The sequence below is a fragment of the Hyperolius riggenbachi genome, chromosome 12 (assembly GCF_040937935.1).
Source record: "Hyperolius riggenbachi isolate aHypRig1 chromosome 12, aHypRig1.pri, whole genome shotgun sequence".
NCBI classification, from domain to species: Eukaryota; Metazoa; Chordata; class Amphibia; order Anura; family Hyperoliidae; genus Hyperolius; species Hyperolius riggenbachi.
The window spans coordinates 186898333-186914802 of record NC_090657.1 but is presented as its reverse complement, the minus strand read 5'-3'; the positions used below and the strand labels follow the sequence as shown (position 1 = coordinate 186914802).

The window sequence follows — 16470 nt, the reverse complement described above, 5'->3', positions numbered from 1 at the left end:
AGATTCTCGATTGGATTTAGATCTGGACTTTGACTTGGCCATTCTAACACATAGATATGTTTTGTTTTAAACCATTCCATTGTTGCCCTGGCTTTATGTTTAGTGTCATTGTCCTACTGGAAGGTGAACCTCCACCCCAGTCTCAAGTCTTTTGCAGTCTCCAAGAGGTTTTCTTCCAAGTTTGCCCTGTATTTGGCTCCATCCATCTTCCCATCAACTCTGACCAGCTTCCCTGTCCCTGCTGAAGAGATGCACCCCCCGAGCATGATGCTGCCACCACCATATTTGACAGTGGGGATGGTGTGTTCAGAGTCATGTGCAGTGTTAGTTTCCGCCACACATAGCATTTTGCATTTTGCCCAAAAAGTTCCATTTTGGTCTCATCTGACCAGAGCACCTTCTTCCACATGGTTGCTGTGTCCCCCACATGGCTTGTGGCAAACTGCAAACGGGACTTCTTATGCTTTCTGTTAACAATGTCTTTCTTCTTGCCACTCTTCCATAAAGGCCAACTTTGTACAGTGCATGACCAGGGGTCGAGTCCTGCGTGGACGCAGGTGAATGGCGTCCACCCACTTTTTCTTCAGCGTGGACGCCGTTCACCCTGGCTTGTGTGGAGGGGAGCAGAGCAGAGAAGGAGAGCTATGGGGACAGCGGGGATGGGCGGACATCTCCCCCCCCCCCCATCCTTCACCTTCGTGCTGTCCTTCCTGCCTCTCCCCTCCAGTGTTTTGAAGTGTCGGGCCCGGCGGCGAAAGTGGGCGGAGACTTTCCGCCTTCTTCCGGCTGCAAGGGACGCTCCGCTCTGTGTGCGGCTAGAAGATCAGACTAGCCGCACACAGAGCGGAGCGTCCCTTGCGACTGGAACGCGGTAAGTATCCGCCCACTCTCGCCGCCGGGCCCGGCACTTCAAAACATTGAAGGGGAGAGGCAGGAAGGGGAGCACGAAGGTGAGGGATGAGGGGGGAGATGTCCGCCCATCCCCGCTGTCCCCATAGCTCTCCTTCTCTGCGCTGCTCCCCTCCTGCTGGGGGCACACCTGGCTACCTGGGCACATATACCCCTGCCTATATATACTGGGCACATATACCCCTGCCTACATATACTGGGCACATATACCCCCTGACTACATATACTGGGCACATATACCCCTGGCTACATATACTGGGCACATATACCCCCTGCCTACATATACTGGGCATATATACCCCTAGCTACATATACTGGGCACATATACCCCCTGCCTACATATACTGGGCACATATACCCCTGGCTACATATACTAGGCACATATACCCCCTGCCTACATATACACCCCTGGCTAAATATACTGGGCACATATACCCCTGGCTACATATATTGGGCACATATACCCCTGGCTACATATACTGGGCACATATACCCCTGGCTGCATATACTGGGCATATATACCCCTGGCTACATATACTGGGCACATATACCCCTGCCTACATATACTGGGCACATATACCCCTGGCTACATATACTGGGCATATATACCCCTGGCTACATATACTGGGCACATATACCCCTGGCTACATATACTAGGGACTACTATACCCCTGACTACATATACTGGGAACATATACCCCTGCCTACATATACTGGGCACATATACCCCTGGCTACATATACTGGGCACATATACCCCTGGCTACATATACTGGGCACATATACCCCTGGCTACATATACTGGGCACATATACCCCTGGCTACATATACTCTGCACATATACCCCTGCCTATATATACTGGGCACATATACCCCTGCCTACATATACTGGGCACATATCCCACTGGCTACATATACTGGGCACATATACCTCTGCCTATATATACTGGGCACATATCCCATTGGCTATATATACTGGGCACATATACCCCTGGTGACATATACTGGGCACATATACCCCTGGCTATATATACTGGGCACATATACCCCTGACTACATATACTGGGGACATATCCCACTGGCTACATATACTGGGCACATATACCCCTGGCTACATATACTAGGCAACTATACCTCTGGCTACATATACTGGGGACTACTATACTCATGGCTACTTATACTGGGGACAACTATAGACCTGGCTACCCGGGGGTACCTATTTTGAGGGAACTGCTGTCAGATTATCTGCATTTTTGTGGAACCGCTGTTATGTATTTTGGGGAACAGCTGCCAGATTATGTGTATGTTAGGGGAACGGCTGCTGGCAGATTACATGTATTTTGGGGAACTGCTGCCAGATTGTGTATGTTTGGGGAACCACCACTGCCAGATTATATGTCCTTTGGGTGTTACGTGTATTTTGGGTGATCCGCTGCCAGGTTTCGCGTATTTTGGGGAACTGTTTCCAAATTATGTGTATGTTGGTGGAACTGCTGCTGTCACATTGTCTATTTTGGAGGAACCACTTCCATAATATCTGTATTTTGGAGGAACTTCTACCAGATTATGTGTCTTTTTGGTGAAATGCTGTCAGATTACATCTATTTTGGGGGGATACACTACGGCAGAGCTCAAACTTCCTCGGCAGACCTTTTACATCACTGCTAAGGTCATGTATATTTGGCCCCACCCATGACCACGCTCACGGTGTGCTTGACCACGCCCATTTTTGGCGTGCCGCAGGAGTTCTCCAAGTGAGCCCACTTACTTCTTTTCCCAGGACTAGACCCTTGTGCATGACTAATAGTTGTCCTAAGGACAGAGTCTCCCACCTGAGCTGTAGATCTCTGCAGCTCGTCCAGAGTCACCATGGGCCTCTTGACTGCATTTCTGATCAGCGCTCTCCTTGTTCGGCCTGTGAGTTTAGTTGGATGGCCTTGTCTTGGTAGGTTTACAGTTGTGCCATACTCTTTCCATTTCTGAAGGCTTGAACAGTGCTCCGTGGGATGTTCAAGGCTTTGGAAATCTTTTTGTAGCCTAAGCCTGCTTTAAATTTCTCAATAACTTGATCCCTGACCTGTCTGGTGTGTTCTTTGGACTTCATGGTGTTGCTGCACCCAATATTCTGTTAGACAACCTCTGAGGCCCTCACAGAGCAGCTGTATTTGTACTGACATTAGATTACACACAGGTGCACTCTATTTAGTCATTAGCACTCATCAGACAATGTCTATAGGCAACTGACTGCACTCAGATCAAAGGGGGGCGAATAATTATGCACACACCACTTTGCAGTTATTTATTTGTAAAAAAAATGTTTGGAATCATGTATGATTTTCGTTCCACTTCTCACGTGTACACCACTTTGTGTTGGTCTTTCATGTGGAATTCCAATAAAATTGATTAGTGTTTGTGGCAGTAATGTGACAAAATGTGGAAACCGTCAAGGGGGCCGAATACTTTTGCAACCCACTGTACCTTATGATTTAGTTGTAGTCCAACCCTTTGGGGTAGAATATGGTACACCACGTGTCCAAAAACCCAAGGAGAGCAAGCACCTGCCTAGCGGATCTGGGATACCGAACGGGAACGGTTAATTTCCCGTAGGCTCTGTCGTTGGTTGCAGGAGTGCAACCCACCCTTGTGATTATGTATTACTATCCTACTCAATCCAATTTTACCTAACGATACTGCACCATCGGGCTCCTGGTCTCTCTCATTACAGAACCTTGGCGGTTGGGATCTTAACCACCAAGAATCATGCCTGAAGTGGTTAAAGCACTTCCATTCTCCCAACCAGAATCTCTGTGTAGAAACTTCTGTTATAAAGTTTCTAAACAAACAGGTCAGGTCAGGCTGTGCTCCTCATTTCATAAAACGAACAGGAGATGCAGGTATCTAGAAGGAATTTGTAATGAGGACAAGTTTTCTGCAAATGAAAAAATACATCAAATTCTTTAAAAAGATCAGATATTCTGCTCATGCGAGGGCAGTGAGGATGGAGGGCGCAGGTGGATTAGAGGGAAATTCACAGCCATTTACTGAGAACAGGTTGACATTACATTTTTCTGAAAATAACTATGCGAGGAAATTGAAGATTTCTGTTTTGCTGAAAGATACTTAAAGACAGTTAGGTAAAATACTTTTCTAAGGAGAGGGAAGCCTCTGGATTCTATAGACCAGGGGTGTAAAACTCAAATACAAAGTGGGCCGATATTGGATACTGGGACCAAGTTGAGGGTCATTCTCAATGTCTAGTCTCCCTTATAAAGTTCTATGCTGTCTAGTGCTTCCTCCCTCCTCTATATAGTTCCCTGGTGTTTAATGCCTCGTGCTCCCCTATACAGCTCCCTGGTGTCTAGTGCCCCCCCCCCCTCTTATATAGCTCCAGGGCCAGGCCAAGGCAGAGGCGAGAGAGGCCCCAGCCTCAGGGCGCAGTGTAGGAGGGGGCGCAGAACTCACTCATCTGTCATTCCCCTATTGTGTTTGAAGCAGAGAGAAATAAGAAAAGGGGATACATGGCAGTGACTGCAAGCCAGATAACTAGAGATGAAGATGTTGGGGGCCCTGAGGCGTCTCTTAGTCTAATAGCAATCAGTGTGTGACGGCTGGGGTGAGTGGGATGGAGGGGCGCACTTTGGTGTCTCAGCCTAGGGAGCTGGAAGACCTAGTCCCGGCTCAGTATAGTTCCCAAGTGTATAATGCTTCCTCCCTCCCATATGCAGTTTCCTGATGTCTAGTGCCTCCTCCCTTCATCCCCTATACAGTTCCCTGGTGTCTAGTGGTCCTCCCTCCCTCTCCTATAGAGTCCCCTTGGATTTTAGTGGTTCTCCGTCTTCTATACAGTTCTCTGGTGTCTAGTGGTCCCCCCTCAAACCCCTAAACAGTTCCCTGGTGTGTATTGACACACCTTACCTCCCCTATACAGTTTCCTTGTGTCTAGTTCTCTCTCTCTCTCCCTCCCCCATATTGCTTCCCTGATGATCAAGGACTTCACCTCCAATATAGTTTCTATGGTGGGCCAGAGTGGGCCAAACATAATGCAAAGTTGGGAAACCACTTGTGGGCCAGATTTTATTGTTCTGTGGGCCAGATCCGACCTCAGAGGTTGATATGCCAGAGAGGCATCCGACATCGTGCTCTGGTCCCCTGTCGCAGAGTGCAGACCCGCAGGAGATTGCCTTCAAGGGCTTGTCGGTAATAACATTGGGGCAATGCTCCTTGGGCAGGAGCGCATCTGTACTGCTCCTGCGCAAGTATGGCCACCTCTGCGCAGTAAGCCAGAGCCACTCTTGCACGAGTGACTCCATGCTTCAATGCAGGCGTGGCCATACTCACCTGGGTGCGGAACAAACCGTGCTCGTGTTAGAAGAGACGCAAGACCTAAATGTTAAGGAGGATCCCAAAGAGTGGCATAAGACCAGAAGGCATTGTGGGAAGCCTCAGAACGATCCAGAGGCTTCCCTCTTCTTAGGTTTTTACTTTTTTAACTGTGTGCTGCCTTAGGTTCACGGGGGATGTTGAGAAGATCTAGACGAGGAAGAAGCTCAGTTTCAGATCCGCTCAGTTGCTCGGCATAACTAGACGGTCTCTGTCCATGCGATCGCAGGGGGCCCCAGAGCTGTAAGGGGGCCCCATCTACTAACTTTCCCTTCCTCCCATACAGGACACTATACTTCAGATCAGGTGTTTTTGTGGCTACACTTGTTATGGGTGGGAAGATCATGATGGCCACACCTGTTTTACGACCCTTGTGAAATGGGCCCCAAGGCTGTGAAGGGCAGCAAGGGGTGTGAGAATTGGGGGGGGGGACATCAAAGTTTTGCAGAGGGGCCTCATGAATTGTAGTTACGCCACTGTTCCTGAGTAATCAGCAGTGGAAAGTCTGAGGATCTTGATCCTTTGTCTTAATTCCCGGCACTTGCTGCAGAATCGGGAGCTCTGGAGGCTGCAGATAAACATTCAGTGTTAGTTATGACTGAGCTGAAAATTTCCCCATCGTGATTCAGGAAGAGAAAGAATTTGAACCTATCAAATCCAGGAGATGATCAATATACTGGCAACTGGTTAGTTTTCCCGCTGCTAGAGATTTTGACTGGCCATATTTGGGCCTCTCTCTGGGTTATGTCGACGAAGGGTGCCTATGCCTAACCTCTGTACTAGACAGAGGGAGCGATCTTGACAGTACTGTACAGTTCATTATGGAAGTCGTCAGGTGGTGCTGCTCTCTCAGGTGCCACTCTGGGTGGTATAGGATCTGTAGTAGACAATGGGGTGTGAGGAATGTATGAAGGTACAGGGGGTGGGGGTAGAGCGCACTATCCATCTCCTCTTGCTCTTCCTCAGTGACGTCAGGTAAGTTCTCCTCCTCCCCCCAGCCACAAACAATACCACGGGAACGTTGAGCAGCACAAGCTCCCTGCGACGCTTCCTGCTGCGGTTGTTCTTCTGCCGCCGCCTCCTCCGAAAAAAAACCACCTTATTCATCATCTGAGTCTGACTCCTCTTCCCCACACAACTCTTCCTCCTCCTCCCCTCTCTGTGCTGCCGCAGGTGTTGATGAAACATCTTGTTCTGATGAGAATTGATCCCACAACTCTTCCTCCTGTTCCTGTTCATACTCCTCCACAGCTTGATCCACCACTCTACACAAAGGCACACTCCAGGAAGAAAGAGTATGGGATCAAGTCGCTGATGGCGCCTTCACTGCGACTCACCAGGTTGGTCACCTCCTCAAACGGCCGCATGAGCCTGCAGGCATTTCACATGAGTGTCCAGTTCTTGGGCCAGAATATCCCCATCTTCCCAGAGTGTGTCCTTCTTCTGTAGTTGTAGAGATACTGGGTGGCGGCTTTCTCTTGTTGTAGCAGGCGGTCGAACATCAGGAGGGTCAAATTCCAGTGATCGCATATCAGGTGTCTCACCGGCAAGTTGTTTCTCCACTGAATATTGGCAGAGCGTGCCGTTGCCGTGTAAGACTGCCTGAAATGCCCACACAACTTCCTGGCCTGCTTCAGGACGTCCTGTAAGCCTGGGTACTACGACACAAATCTCTGAATTATGAGATTCAGCACATGTGCCATGCAGGGTACATGTGTCAGCTTTCCCAAATTCAAAGCGGAAATGAGATTGCTGCCGTTGTCACACACCACGTTGCCGATCTCCAGTTGGTGCAGGGTCAGCCACTGCTGCTCCAGTGTTACTCTCCGCTTTGAGGCAAGACCTGTCTAAGATGGCGTGACACTGTCGTACCTGGCATGCAGCATAGGCCCTGGGGAGCTGGGGCTGTGTAGCTGGAGAGGAGATCGCAGCACCAGTAGAGTTGAACTGCCACTCAGCAGGAGGAGGAGGACGACGACAGCGAAAAGGAGGTAGCAGGAGGAGAGGAGGTGGCAGGAGGCCTGCCTGCAAGCCGTGGAGGTGTCACAAGTTGGTCCGCAGCACAGCCACGTACTCCCTGCTTGTCATCTGTCACCAGGTTGTGATGCTGGAGAAGTCTGCAGAGCCAGTTCTGCTCCATCAGAGTTGGACAGAGTGTAATAAGCTGAGGCTGGGAGCACACTCCTCTGTCAGTTTTCTGTATGTGTTTTCTGCACACCATGGGCTTGATTCACAAAAGAGTGCTAACTGTTAGCACGGCCGTTTTCGCGCAAATCGCAAATTTTCACGCGCAATTAAATGTTTTCGTGTGAAAATGTGAATTTTCACGCTAAATCGTTATCGTTTTCGTGCGCAAACGCAGAGTTAGGGGTGGTAGAAGAATGCCATGCTTAGAATTATTTATTTAAGAGAATTAATTCCTTGGGGAATTCCCGAGGATCTCACCTGCGGCTGACCCGCTGTGTACATACTTCATATATACGCTCACTACGTTCCCTGCGCCAGCAGCCTCACCGCAATATATACAGGGGAGCGTCTGATATGCAGATGCATGTGTTTCATGTTTTATCTTTTCTATCTCTTATCTCTGTCACAATATGTCATCTAGGTTCATGAGTGTTTATGTATTAGTATTGCTTTGTTTCTATACATACTTGGCAGTTCTGTGAAATTTCAACTGCAATGGCAAATATGTAGTAAAATAAAAAAACATAGACAGATGCCTACCTACGGAGAGGGAGAGGCCTGCATCCTATAGAGCCTTCCTGTGTATTGTTTTATGCGCAATGAACCTATTTGAACAACAACAACACACATTTGTTAACCACTTTGGTACCACCAGCAGCCTCTGCCCCCTTAAGGACCAGAGGCTGCTGGTACAGTAAAATGCTGCTTCCCGATGAATCACCACAAAAATCGATCGCTCCCGCCGGTCACGCCGTTCTGTCCCCGTCGCAGACTCCTCTCTCTGCCGTCTCTACAGTTATGACAGGGCCAGGAACCAATGAAAACAGCTCCTGACCTGCGCACACAGCTTTGCCATCATAGAGATGGCAGGGTGAGCGAATTGCGGCTGGGACAGAGCGGCGAGATCGGCGGTAATGGCGGGGATGCGCGGTCAATGCGACATAGATTGATAAATTGACCCAACATGCGATAAAAGCTCAATAGTACCTTTATTAAAGGATTAAAAGGTCAGATAAACCGATCAAATGAGGTCACACTCTTGGTCCAATCAATCACTCTCACAGTCCTTCACCCACACCTACAATAGAAGGGCCCTTCTATACTTTGCTTATAAAGATGTGCACAGAAAAAAGTAAAAAATGGATAAAAAATTCCAACAATTCCAATTTGAGGTATAAAGTTCATTTACAGTAGATATGCCAGGAAGCGTTTCCGTTATGTCTCCTCATTAAATGATAGCTTTACAGTCATCTGTTCCGTAATTTTAAAACTTGGAATGTGTCTCAAAGGAAAACAGGGGTATATATGCACTTACAGGTCCGTCTTGAAACAGCTCACAGCTCCGCTGATATGATAGTTCTTACCACTGTAGAATATCTGGTAGCAAACAGTCTCGGCGTTGCTGTACACGCTAGTGGTTCAATGCGGCATACGTCACTTCCGTATGTCAGATGCACAGGTCCGCTCGCCGCACTTCCGCCCAGCTGGCTGTTCACACTCGGCTATGGGTGACGTCACCACTGGAGATCCCCGGACCTTCGTTTGCAGGCTGCCGTTGCGCGCTACGGCGACCCGCCTTGAGTCCGCGATCTCTGCCTTTCTTTTACAATTAACCCTTGTGTCTCAACGCGTTTCAGCCCAATAGCGTGGGCCTTCTTCAGGAGAATTTGCTTGAGGTTATCTGGAGTCCGTATTGTGCATACTCCTTATATATTTATTCCTCATTTATTCTGCCCACCATCTTACTGGGGTCATAGGTCACAGTTCAAAACTAGAAAAATAAAAGAATAAAAAACAGACTCTTACTCATGTCTATTCTCTAAAAAACTGTAAAAGTGGACTTTTACTAATTCTATATATCCACTAATCATCCTTCCCCATGTATTGATGTCAATACAAACAAGTGAGGGAGATGTTAATCGCTCCTATCCATTCACCTAACACATGAGAGTATTCATCCAGTCTCATCTCTCACACATTGAGTTGGCACACTGGGGTGCCACATTCACTACTCCTACATCCTGAACTTAACAGTTTTATAAAAACTCCATATCCTTAAATATAGTCACACCCTCCCCCAACCCAAAATGGGGAATAGCTCCTCCCACATACATATATCCCTAAAGGAATGCAAACAATTCTATCTCGCTGTTCAGACCTCTAGGAATGATGGTGTCCAACTGGAATATCCATTTGGATTAATTCCTAGACATCTTCTGTATGTAATTCCCACCCCTTATATTACATTCCACGATTTCCAGACCAAAAAATGTTGTTCCCCTCACACTCTTCCCATGGTGTTCCTTATAGTGTTTGGATAAGGGGTGACCCTCATTACCCTTTTCAATATTATTAAAATGTTCCCCCACCCTTCTTAAAAGTGATCTTTTTGTTCTCCCCCAATGTACCTTTTGTGGCAAGGGCACTGGATGCAGTAGATTACTCCACAGGTTGTACAGGTCATGGAATCTTTAATCTTATATGTAACTAAATCCGGTGCCACAATTTCCACTATTCTCCCTGGGTTTTGCGTCCTTCTACAGTTCAGACACGTCCCACACCTGGCAAATCCTGCTCTATTTCCCCTCACACCATGAATTACTTCCTTTTTCCTTTCATTAGCTGCTGTTGCTATGGGGAGTCCCTGTAACGATCTGCTCAGCTGTCTGCACGGGCAGGCAGCTGTTTGTCCATTCCTTAAGTCTGAGGGCTGCAGGTCTCTGGAAAAGAGACCTGCCTGTGCTTTGCAAGTTTCAGACCTGCTCTGCTGCTGGGCAGTTTGCATACACTAGTCATGCAAATGGCCTAGCTGCCTCCTTTGAGGGCTTGCAGTATAAATACCATGTGATCCCTGAGTCCTTTGCTGCTCATAGAGGTTTGTTCCTGCTGGACTCACCTGTAGTGTCAGCCACTGCTATCTTAGTATAGTTAATTCTTGGGGAGTGCTCCTTGCATTCCTAGTTAGTGCAGTCAGTTTGTGTACTATTTGTACTGCCTATTCTGTCCTGTCTTGTCTGTCGCGATTGCGCTGTCGCCAGCGGTGGTTGATAGCGAATCGCTCTGTCTTGTTTGGATCGCACTGCCCTATGGAGAGTCCCTGTAACGATCTGAAAGCTGGAGCGGTTGCTACTGGCTACCTCATCTGTCTGTCTTGTTTGGATTGCACTAGCCTCTAGCGGTAGCGGCTGTGGATCCTTCTGATCTGAGTTCCTGGAGTGTAAGCTGGAGCAGCGGTTGCTACTGGCTTCCTCATTTGTCTATCTTGTCTGTTTGTGCTCATTTGTGTTACTTGTGGCTAGTTAGGGTGGCACGCTTATCACTGGGCGCCTAATGCGCGGTGATCGTGCAGAAAACGCGTTCGCTGTTGCGAATGAGTGCGGTGTTTGTGTTTAGCTAGCGTTTGTGATTTTCTTTATCCTCTGATTGTTGTTTGCTGTGTCTTTGCTACTCTCGTGCTCTGTCCTGCTCAGTCTGGTGTCACTATTTGACAATCGCCATTCTTGCGATTGCGTTCCCACTTTGTTTCCGCCGTTGTGTGTTCACCGTCGCTAGGTGGCGACTAGTTTGGTGGACACACATTGATTCTGTCTCTGTGTTCTCTCTCTTTGGGAGCTATCTTGCCTTGTGTTGCTTCTTTTCGTACAATTTCCATCTGGCATTTGTGGCAGCGCAGAAGGTTTATTCCTCTGCACTCCACAGCTCCATCTGCCGGTGGGAATTCCCTTCTACTGGTGCTTGCACCAAAAGCTGGGTTCTAGTATCTTGACACGCTTGTGGAGGGCATCTTGTGCGCTGACCACGGAGATATCCCACAATCGTTACAGTCCCACATTATATGCTCTCTTAAAAATCACTTTTGGAATATCCCAGTCAAACAAGGTGGTAAATATACTCTGTAAACATTGGGATGTGTTACGAGAGGAACTTGGTCCAGGTAAGGTTAATCGCTTTTCTTCTTTAGGGCTCAAAGCGCGTAAGCATGGCTCATGCTCCGATAATTGCTTGATTGGTATATTTTGGTGCCGAGGAAGAATTCTACAAGTCCGCTAAACAGGTGGCTTTTCAGTCGGGATTTGATATACACTAGGGATGGGGCTGTATTTTACTGGGTGTGGTAGGGAATTCCAAAGGGTAGGGGTACGGTCAGTAGCATGACAGAAAGCTCTGGCTCCAAAGGTTTTGAGGTGCACTCTGGGAGTGACCAAGTTTATGGAACCTGATCTGAGGTTGTGAGAGGTGTGGTGCAGTTCTTCATGTATCCAGGGCCCAAATTGTGTAGGGATTTGAATGTTAACAGTCCAATCTTGAAGAGTATTCTCCATTTTACAGGTAGCCAGTGCAGTTAACGAAGAATCAGTGTAATGTGACATTGAACTTTGTAAGTTTCCAAGCCTGTGCGCAAGTTCTAACTGCGAGTGCAGTCTGCACTATTTTGTCCGCTCTCTTGTTCCTTAGCCAGGAAGCACAGCCAGCCCCACTGGAGTGGAGACATATGGACGAGGAGCATTGGACCTTACAGACATCTCTTAGGCTACAGCGCAACTAACTGCATTGAGACCAGATGGAGAATCGGATTAGTATCAGCTGTGGACCACCTACCGGCTAAACCCGGCTGTAGGAGTTCCTTCTTCATACCGTTCAGGCACAGCCCCCACTGCATAGGATCACTCCTTGGATTGGTACAGCAGGAAAAGGTACTGTCTATATTAAGCCAAGTGGCCAACGTTGGAACTAGGGTTAAGGCCTGGGACAATTTCTTTCTTATTGATTGGCTACATTTAGGGGCTCATGACTAAGCCCATAGTACCTGGCTAATCCACAACATTGCAACTAAACTGTACTTTGTTCCTATAGAGCCTTCCCGTTCCTCTCACAATCCTCATGTTCCAGTGCTTTCCCTGGTTCAAGTTTGCCACCTCCTGGAGTCCTCGGAAGGCTTTGTCCTGGGTGATTCCGAAGACAGATGGCTCCGTACTTTGCATGGACGAGTGCACGCAGGGCTGGTTCTAGACTTTTTACCGCCTGAGGCAAACTTGTGAGGGTGCCCTCCCCCCCATAGGTAGTATAATTGCCCCCAGTATTGGTAGCCTGGAGAGGGTAGTGTAACGATTGGTGTCAGCAAGCACCGCTATTCTGATTATTGGTGATCTGCAGTATCACCAATAATACAGATGCTATACCTGATTATATGGTGATCTGCAGAATCACCAATAATGCAAGTATAGCGTGACACGATACAATTGTACGCAAGAGGGTGCTGGGTACAATAGAGTATCTCTGTAGGGCACAGAGATACAACCTCCAGCAAGTTGGAACAGCAGACAACAATAATAATACACAGTGTAAATTCAAGTCTGTGGAAATATCCACCACACAGTAATTCCTCAGAGGTGTGGTTACCTCTGAATGGGAACCCTGTGTGTGAGATGATCCAAAGGACGGAGTGGAGGAGTCTCGGCCTCTAGCAGCAAGGGTTTGCTAGTGGAGGTCGTCTCAAAGAGGAAAGCCTCTGATAGAACCCTACAGTGGGAGACGTTCCACTGAAGAGAAAGGTCAGACAAAATGAGGTTCGGCAACAGATCAGGCGGCAGCAGTACAGAAACGTGAGACAAGAGAATAGTCGGAAACCAAGCCAATAGTCGATGACGGTACGGGCTGGCGAAGTACAAAATCAGGAAGCAGAGGAGTGGTCAAGACAGGCACAGAATCATACACGATAAATCAAACAGTAATAATATGTGTATATATTGGCGATAAACCAATATATAACACAATATCAGAGACAAGGCTGACTGGGTCTGAGTGCTGACACAGGGTATCGCAAACACAGACGAAGTGTGACTGAAAAGCACTTCCTTATATACTGCCTGGGAGAGAAGTCTCCACCGCAGGCAGCAACCAATCAGAGCAGGCTAAAATGTCAGCTGATCTTCAGGTCAGCTGACACGCTTCCTAAGAGTATAAAGGCGTGTCTGTCGGGCGCGCCCGCCCCCTAGAGGCAAGATGGCCGAGTCCTGGTGAGCAGCATGCTGGTGAGTTTGGAGCAGAGTGCTCGGACGGGTTTGCGCAGCGGATGCGGACGAATTTCCGCATCCCGCGTTGGAAAGTCCGCTTGCCGGATTGGATGTGACCATATTTCCGCAATCCTTCCGGCATTGCGGATTTTTCGTTACAGGTAGCAGCCAGGAAGGGGGGCATTGGGCACAGTGGTGGGTTGGGGGGTTGGACCCCCTCCCTCATCTGGGTCCCCCCGGTCTGCGTTCCCCCTCGAGCTATTAGCGCAGTGTCAGGCAGCGGGCAGAGAAGCGATGACTCACCTCCTTACGTTCCAGCGCTGCGTTCCACTGCTCATCACTTCCTGCAATGCCGCCCACTGTACTTCTGCAAGTGACGAGCCGTGGAATGCAGTGCTGGAATGCAGCTTGGAAGGAGGTGAGTCATCACTTCCCCACCTGCTGCCTGAAACAGCTCTAATAGCTGGAGGAAAAGCACAGACTGGGGGCACCCAGGTTGAAGGGGAGGTCCGAACCCCCTCCCCACCACTGTGCCCACTGCCCCCCTTCCTGGCTACTACCCCCTCCATCTCATCAGGTAAAGATTTTTCTTAAAGGAAAACAGAGATGATTAAAATAAGTTGTATACATACTTGGGGCTTCCTCCAGCCACAGATCGCTGCCACGCGCCGTCCTCAGCCTTCTCCTGCGCCGGTACTACGTCCCGTTACTTTCTCCAGTTGCGGACAGTCTGCACAAGAGAAGTGCGCCCTCTACGTATCTCTCTGGCGGCAGCTGCTGGAGAGATACGCAAAGAATGCACTTCTCTTTCATACGACTGGCTGAAGTGACGGTACCCAGTACCAGAGCTGGAAAAGGCTGAGGATGGCGGCGTGGGAGCAAATCATGCGGATGGGGCTAGAGGAAGCCCCAGGTATGTATAAAATGTTTGTGTTTAATCGGCTCTGGTACACTTTAAGAAAGGGAATATCGACTACTGATTGGGATGCAAAGTCAATTAACCCTCTGCACACTCGCATGCAAATTCTTTCATAAATGTAAATAAATAAATAAATATTGATTGGGATGAAGTTCAGTCCGGGGTTAAAGTTCCTCTCTCAAGACATTGTGGAGGTACGTGGTACATTAGCATAGCTCCCAACTGTCTCGCTTTTGGAGCCCTGTCCCTCTTTCCTCCTCATTTGTCCCTCTTTCAGGACTTTGTCCCTCTTTCTATGTATATGTAACGATCGGTGTCAGCACACAGAGAGAATCTGATTATTGGTGATCTGCAGTATCACCAACAATACAGATATATACCTGATTATTGATGATCTGCAGAATCACCGATAATACAAGTATAGCTAACCTCTGGACACCTGGAAACGTGTAAGTGTTTGGTGCAAAAGTAATGAGTAGAATCACCGGAGGAGCAGATGACTCTAACCAAGGAGAGTCAGACCCTACTGCAGTCAAAGGACTCCTAGAGGATGAGTCTCTGACTGGTTTGCAGAGAGGTCCCTCTGAGAGACAGGGGGTCCCTGCAGATGGACTGAACACCCAGGGGGCGGGTGACAGCCAGAAGGGTCGGCCAGATCGGGTCTGCAACACACGAGCAGATAAGGTACAGAGACAGAAGGCTGATTCGGTAACCAGGGACAGGCAGGGTTGGCAACAGGTAATCAGATATGCGTAGGTACCAAATCAGAAAGCAGAAGGAGAGTCAGGAAAGCAATAGGTCATAGCAGATATCAAACAAGGCCTAGTCTTGGGTGTGAAGTCCGTGGTCTCAACACCCTGGAACTAGTCTGAAGTATAACACATTATCCCTAGTCTTAGGTGTGAGGTCCGTGCTCTTAACACCCTGGAACTAGTCTGAAGTATAACACAATAGTAAAACAGTAATCTGGCTAAGTGTGGATTCCCAGGTCCTCCTCCTTGTTCAACCACACTGAAAGATCTGACTAAGGTCTGAGTGCTAACACATAAGCATTCGCAACGCCAGACAACCAGCAACTGACAGGCAAGGAGTATATATAGCAAAGCGCTCCTCAGCGCCACCCAGTTCCCTTCAGCGAATCCCCTGCCACGCTGGGATCAGCTGATCGTCCCGATCAGCTGACCCCTCTCCTATTGGCATAAAGAGCCTGTCCTGCAGCGCGCGCGCGCGTAGCTCTCCATCTGTGTGCACTACTAGATCCAGACAAACCAGACGCATGCTGCTGCGGAAAAACTGCCGGTCTGAACGCGGAAACAGCCGCCTCACTGTTAGACCGCGCGGCGGTGTCTCCGCAATCCATTACAGTATATTTATCTACTACAAAATGTGTTTGATTAACTCTAAACTTTATTCCCATCCTTTAATTTGATATATTACTAATTTTAAAATGTTAATATGAAGGAAAATGAACCAGGATAGAATGTGGTTTAAATTATAAATCAACATATTTTTCTTATGGTATCTTTAAGGTATGCGTGACTAGAGGTGTGACAGGGCGTGATCAGAGGTGTGGCATGGGGGTGGCTTAAGTGTCCCTCTTTCTCATCTCAAAAAGTTGGGAGGTATGCATAAGATACATTATGGGCTCTATTCACAAAACTTCTTATAAATTACTTATTTATCACCTAATTAATAAAAATAACCTTTCAGCACATTTACAAGCAAAATAATCACTCAAAGTAAGTTGATCCTGATTAACTTAATTTCAATATTACTTTTCTTAGTTTAATTATATTATATTTTGACTCTTTGGGAGCTTAAAAAAGTAACATGGATAAGGTGAAAACAGAGGAAAACAGGTGAAGAAGCTTTGTGAATCATGCCCATAATGACTGCACTTGTTTTGGGGAAATCATGGTCACATTTGCTATATAAAAAACCTAATGTTTCATACATAATGGCTTTTCAATAGCTCGGCAAAAGCCTTCAAGTGAAACATGACCTCTGTGTGACTGAAAGAAAGAGAAAAACAACATAGCTTTTAAAGGCTGTTTATTCTTTT

General features: G+C 47.8%; 1 long non-coding RNA gene across 1 annotated transcript in view; it reads left to right on the top strand.

The window, feature by feature from the left end:
- LOC137541095 (uncharacterized) overlaps nt 1-16470 on the top strand; it is a 104945-nt gene that overhangs the window by 57614 nt on the left and 30861 nt on the right. The window contains exon 2 of the long non-coding RNA XR_011025082.1: nt 11931-12169. This is a non-coding gene — a long non-coding RNA (uncharacterized lncRNA). The remainder of the gene's footprint in view (nt 1-11930; nt 12170-16470) is intronic.